This window comes from Dipodomys merriami, unplaced genomic scaffold (assembly GCF_024711535.1).
Source record: "Dipodomys merriami isolate MVZ:Mamm:240054 unplaced genomic scaffold, mDipMer1.0.p SCAF_1237, whole genome shotgun sequence".
Taxonomy (NCBI): domain Eukaryota; kingdom Metazoa; phylum Chordata; class Mammalia; order Rodentia; family Heteromyidae; genus Dipodomys; species Dipodomys merriami.
The window spans coordinates 7,167-13,793 of NW_027202535.1; the positions used below are offsets into that span (position 1 = coordinate 7,167).

At 38.8% G+C, this 6,627-nt stretch overlaps 1 non-coding gene across 1 annotated transcript; it reads left to right on the top strand.

Annotated features, from left to right (window-relative positions):
- Positions 1-235: 235 nt before the first annotated feature.
- Positions 236-342, top strand: LOC138823835 (U6 spliceosomal RNA). Its single transcript, XR_011370917.1, has one exon. It is a non-coding gene; the product is annotated as a U6 spliceosomal RNA (small nuclear RNA).
- Positions 343-6,627: the final 6,285 nt, after the last annotated feature.

Consider the following 6,627-nt stretch of genomic DNA (forward strand, 5'->3'; position numbering starts at 1 on the left):
GTTTGTTGTATTGCTAAAAAAGAAGAAGAAGAAGAAGAAGAAGAAGAAGAAGAAGAAGAAGAAGAAGAAGAAGAAGAAGAAGAAGAAGAAGAAGAAGAAGAAGAAGAAGAAGAAGAAGAAGAAGAAGAAGAAATACATGGTTCTAAAATTTCACAAGAATTCTTTTGAACTTACTTTTTTTTTGAATTGTCTAGTTTAAGAAAATCAATTACACTTTATATATAAAAAATGTTCTGTGCTCAATTAGGCAGCAAATACGCTAAAATTGGAACAATACAGAGAAGATTAGCATGGCCCCTGAGCAAGGTTGACATGCAAATTAGTGAAATGTTCCATATTTTTGCAACAACAGATGCTGGAGAGTATGTGGCCACAGGGAACTCTACTGCATTCTTGGTGGGTATGTAAACTTGTTCAACCACTTTGGAAAGCAGTATGGAGGCTCTTCAAAAGACTCCATATAAAGCTTTCCTATGACCCAGCAATCCCACTTTTGGGCATTTACCCAAATGATCACAAACAAGACCATACTAAAACTACCAGCACAGCTATGTTTACTGCAGCATTATTTACAATAGCTGATATAGAGCCAACCCTGATGCCCCTCAGTAGATGAATGGATCAAGAAAATATGGGTGTACATACACAACAGAATTCTATGCCTCCATCAGAAAGAATGGTATCACCCAATTTGTTAGGAATTGGAAAGTCTTGGAAAAATTTTATTAAGTGAAGTAAGCCAAGTCCAAAGAAACATAGGTCCCGTGGTTTCCCTTATTTTCAATAACTAATATATGTCTGGGATAAGCAGAATAATTCAAAAGCTATGTGCATATGAGCAGATAAGATGATATTAAGGGAAATGAACCCAAAGACAGGGACACAAGTATGTTTTTTCTTTCTTGTTATTGTTTCTAATGTACTTATGATGTGCAATATGATTTTTTTTGTTTCTGTATATGTTCCTCCCGCACGCTATAACCCCTGTTTTCATTGTATTTGAAGTTGGTACACCTACATCCTGTGTATACGTTTCTCTAATTTGACGAGGAGAAGGGAAATACAAAATGGTTAAATAGGGATACAGGTTAACCCATTGTATCAATGAGATGCACAAGACACTCTGCTGAAAAATGAACTTTACAATTTAGGCAGGGGAAGGGGGAAGGGGAGCGTATTTGTGGAGGTGGGAGGGAAGGGATGGTGGGAAGAGGGAACAATGCTTGTTAGGAAATGTACTCATTATTTGCTCTCATAAATGAGACACCTCTGTACAGTTTTTTTATAATAAAAATCATATGAAAATGTTCTTATGTCGTGGTAGTGTAAAAATATCAGGGACAGAATAATGAAGGAATGTTGTAGACTGAGGTGAAGTCCATATAAAAATGTGCAAAACTGATAAAACGTAAAAGTATCAGAGCAGTATATTGTGTTTTACATCATTTAGGTTACATTGAAAAAATATGGAAGACCTAGAAGAATGAATTTTCTTTTTGATATCCTATCATAATTCCTTAGCAGGATGAACTCTTTCCTCATTGTTGTAGAGGCATCATCAGATGAGAGGAACTGAATTTTTTTGTTGGCTTCCTTACATTTATTTGTCAGTTTGAAATCTGAACTACTAGTTTATGTCTGAGACAAGAAGAAAAGGTCAGATAAGTTGATGCTAGGTGATATGAACCCCAAGATAAGTAGTCAAACGTTTTTTTTTCTTTCTTGCAATTGTATCTAACATATTTATAAGATCATTTCTTTGTTGCTTTGTATGTCCCTCCCCCACGGTATAATCCCTGCTTTCATTGTATTTGATGTTGTTATAATTTGTGGAGGGGAAGGGCAAAAACAAACCGTTTAAATAGTGATATAGGTGGACCCATTACAACAATGAGATGGACAAATTGTTATGTTGAAAAACGAACTTTACAACTTTGGCAGGATGGCGGGGGGCGGGGGGGAGTTGAGGGGTGGGAAGAGGAAACAAAGGAGGTAGCAGCAATGCTTGATAAGAAATGTACTAATTGCCTTGCCAATGTAATTGTAACCCCTCTGTACAGTATTTTCACAATAAATTTTTTTAAAAAAAAGAAAGTAAGGGAAATTAGACACACAGGCTTTGGAAAGTGTAAAGTCTGCTCCTGGATGGCAAGCAGACTCCACCCTCCTTGCAGCAAATTTTCTACCCAGTACTTGCGTTATCTAGGCATGCAGCAAATTTTCTACCCAGTACTTGCGTTATCTAGGCAACTGGCACACATGGAAGAGGTCACATCTGCATCTGCTGAGGTCACATCTGAATTTGATGTGGCCACAACTTTCTCCGCCCATACCTTAGATAAGGCCTACCCCAGGCCCAGATGCCCTTTCTCTGCTCTTTTCTAGCTCTTTCTCAGCTCTTTCCTTCTCTTCTCTTTCCCAGGTCTCTTCTATTTCCTAGCTCTCTCTTTCCCACCTTTCCCAGGTGCTCTCTTTTCTAGCTATTTTCTCTCTTATTCCCAGCTCTTCAAGCTCTCTTTCCCAGTCCTTTCCCCACCACGCTGAGGACCAAGATGGCCTGGTGTCAGCCGGAATGATGAATAAACCTACCCCTTACCTGAACACCACGTACATACTGCTGTACTTCCTTAGCTACCTCTTTTTAAAATCCTAACAGAAAGTGACCATTTAGGATGAATGATATTTGATTTTACAATCAGAAAAATATTTTAAAAATTATATAGATATAAAATACTCCAAAAGACTTATTCTATGAATCTACCCCTTAGAACAAATGATAAGAAGGTGGTTAATGTATTTTAGGATAATATATATATATATTCACATACCTATTTATGTTCACATAAATTTCACTTAAACAACAATCAAATGACTATATTTCTACCTTCTAGTTGGAATATACTTAAATCTCTAAAAATGACTATGCTGCTGCTATAAAGAGCAATTTCCCAATTGTCCTCCATAGAGGGCATCCACAACGTATTTTGTGATAGGGCCAAAGCCTGAGTCAAGAAACTTCCCAATGGTGTCCAGTGGGTAAACTGTTTTGATTTGGTTTAAAGAAAACTAAAAAGAAACATTATTAATACCTTGCTCTTTTGTGAGGTGGAGACCATCTATGAGAGAGAGTTCCTACCTTGCTCTTCAAAACAGTTGTAATGAAAAAGGAAGGGACAAGACTGTGAACTTACGATGCACAGACTTGAGTGTCATGCACTGAGAGTCAAGGCGGCCCATTAGTCGAGAAACAAGGAGTTGCAAGTCTAACCCACAAGACACGGCAACATCAGGCAGGCCATAGGCAGTGACAGTGAATTTGTAGCCCTATTCATTATTACTGCTGTCAGAATGAAAGAGGACCATCTTAAACGTCACGTTCTAGAGGCAAACAAAAGTCATGTGGTCAACAAGATGGAAGGAGGCAACAACTCAGCAGTGAAGTATGTTCTTTGTGACTCAAAAAAATCTTAAAAGCAGTCTCCATTTCTACAAGTTCAAAATTATTGAGGGAGAAATGTACAGAGATGATACCAAAACACAAAACTCACAACTACAGGTAGAAAGCAGAATTAGTAGAAAACTGCTGTTCAGCTTTCTAAAACTCAAGTGACTATCTGCTCAACCAGTGATCACTGGCTCAGTTCTTTGTTCTCAACCAAGACCCTTGATAGGAGAGAGAAGTAAACAGTCTGAAGCAGGCTGCAGCCCAGATATTAAACAGATCTGTCAACTGGGCTCCTAGCTTTCACCATGGTTCAAGTCTTTCTCTTGGATCCACTGGCCCTTCTGAACTCAGAAATTAACAGCTCTTTAATTTACTCTGGACAACCCTGGGTATTAGCAAATTTCCTATGAAGAGCCAGATAGTTAAATTTTTAGCTTTTGTGGGCTACATAATCTCTACTGCAACTGTTCCTCTCTACAAGTAGAGTATCAAAGCAGCTGTCAGAAATATGTGTGTGGTTACATTCTAGAAATGTGACTGTATTAAGGTTTGTACTTAGAGCTTTGAGTCTTTTTCAGCTATTTTGCTCATGGCTGTCATTCTACCATTCAAGCCATGTCTCCACTCTGGTTTTTTGCTGGTTGAGATGGGGCTCTCAGATTTGTCTACCTAGGCTAGCTTTAAATCTTATTCCTCAAATATCAACCTGCTGAGTAGCTAGGATTTTGAACAATATGAACATGAGCCACCAGAGCCTAGCTAGTCCTTTCCAAACACCATACCTTTATTGCTCTAAAATTGGAAAAAGGACAAGAATTGCTACAGACATACTTATTTACCTTGTTTGGGAAATATGACTTACCTTTGGCCACTTATAAGTACCAACTTTTGTGCCAAAGTGTGTCTTCCCACCTCTAGAGTCTGTAAATTCCAGATAATCATACCTGTGAAGGCATAATCTCTATTATATTCTTTCTCTTGTTTTTGATCCACTATTGCTTGGAAGAAAAAACGTGAGTCTTAGTACTTTTCGGTTTCACACATCTCATCAAATTCCACTTAAAAATAGGTTGCCCCTGGGCTAACAAAAACAGATACTTCATGGCAGTTATTTTCATATTTATGGGCAGATTTTTTGGTCCATGTATGTAGTACCACAGGCTGTTCCTGCTGCCAGGTCTCAACATCCAGCTAGGCAGACAAATGAGTAAGAGAAAATTCCAGATATTACTACACAACCAACTGTCACAATAGACTATCAGTGCTGTAGATCACAGGCTTTGACAGCCCTGATGAAATTTTACACAGGCTAATCTGATTTCCTGTCTATGCAGAGATCAATAGACATCTATCACTCAGCAGAAATGCATTAGGATGATACTTTAGGGACTCATGCTTTTATCTTTTAGCGGTGACAGAACTATTTTTAAAATAAGTACTGGTATGAATTCCACTGGAGAAAAACACTGAATTAAAAGATTAAAGAGCTCACATTTTTACTGAGGACCTTGGCATGTCTAAGACCACTCTTTTTTTCCTCTTAAATATAAAGAAAGTTTTCTTTTTAGCTCATGATTCTAATCCTAGTTACCCAGGAGGCTGAGATCTGAGGATTGCAGTTTGAAGTCAGCTTTGTCAGGAAAGTCTTATCTGTAATTAAAAGCCAGAAATTGCTCAAGTGGTAGAATGCTAGTCTTGAGGAAAAGGAGCTAAGGGATAGTGCCCAGAACCAGAATTCAACCCCCAATATTGGCAAAAAAAAAAAACCCGATTAGGATTGGATGCTTTGGCTTAAGTGGTAGAGCATTGGCTTTGAGCTGAAGAGCTCAGGAACAGTGCCCAGGCTCAGTTTAAGCCCGACAACCAACAAAAACATCAGGGTTGGAGGCATGGTTTAGTTGGTTGGTAGAGCACTACCCAATGAGCCAAAGCAACAGGTACTAAGTTTGAGTTCCAGTCTTACACCAAAAAACAAAATGAGAAATAAAAAAGATCTGCTAAATGTATATGCCCTTTCTACTACCATCAGGAAGTTATGAAACTCAAAAAGACTGTGAACAAATGTTATATAATAAAAATTAAGTATGGGAGATAATTCTTTTAAACACTAAACCTTCTTATTTTTCTTTCCATGTATATTTTCTCTTTTAGACTTCATTTTGTGTGTGTGTGTGCCTGTCATGGGGCTTGAACTCAGGGTCTTGGTGCTCTCCCTGAGCTTTTTCATTCAAGACTAGCACTCCACCACTTGAGCCACAGCTCAAGCCTACCCCTCCTCATCTGTCCCCCTCCACCAACTAGTTATTTGGAAATAAGAGTCTCACAGGCTTTCCTACCTACACTGGCTTCAAATTGAGATCCTCAGATCTCAACACCTGAGTAGTTAGTATTACATGTATGAGCTACAAGCACCTGGCTAGACAAATCTTTCAGACTTTATTTACACAGATTTTATGTAACTTAATATAACCTAAAATGATTAGATAAATTATACAGCTTTTCGGCCTCCTTTCTAGTGCTAATGACAAATCAAGATGATATTTACTATCCTTGTTGGCAAAAATACCAATAAAGCTTCTAGAGGCAACTTATTTGTATATATCTGTAGTCTAGTATGTTTTATATGGTAGAGTCATATCTCTCTGAAGAGAGGACACAATACAGGTTCAGGGCCAACTGAAGTTATCTTGCTCAGTCCTCCTTCAGGGTCATTGCAGAGCTTCTTCAACAGCTCTGTTAAGGTAGTGAACTCTCTCAAGAGAGTACATTGTGAAATGTCCAAAGAACAGAAGTCTAGGAGGAAGATGAGCTAAAGGAAGATGAAGGATGTACTCAGTATTCACTGCACATGCTGGTATTTCCACCAGCCCCCTCCCTGCTTATTGAAAATAGCCACTTCTCCTTACCAGTTGACGAGCTGCCATGGAAAACACTGAATTACACAATTTTTCTTTTTTTTGGGGGGGGGTCTGGTCGTGGGGTCTGAACTCTGGGCCTGGGCGCTGTCCCTCAGCTCTTCAGCTCAAGGCTAGCGCTCTACCACTTGAGCCACAGTGCCACTTCTGGCTTTTTTCTTTTTGCTTATGTGGTGCTGAGGAATCAAACCCAGGGCCTCATGCATGCAAGGCAAGTGCTCTACCACTGAGCCACCTTTTCAGCCCTACACAGTTTTTCTACTATGT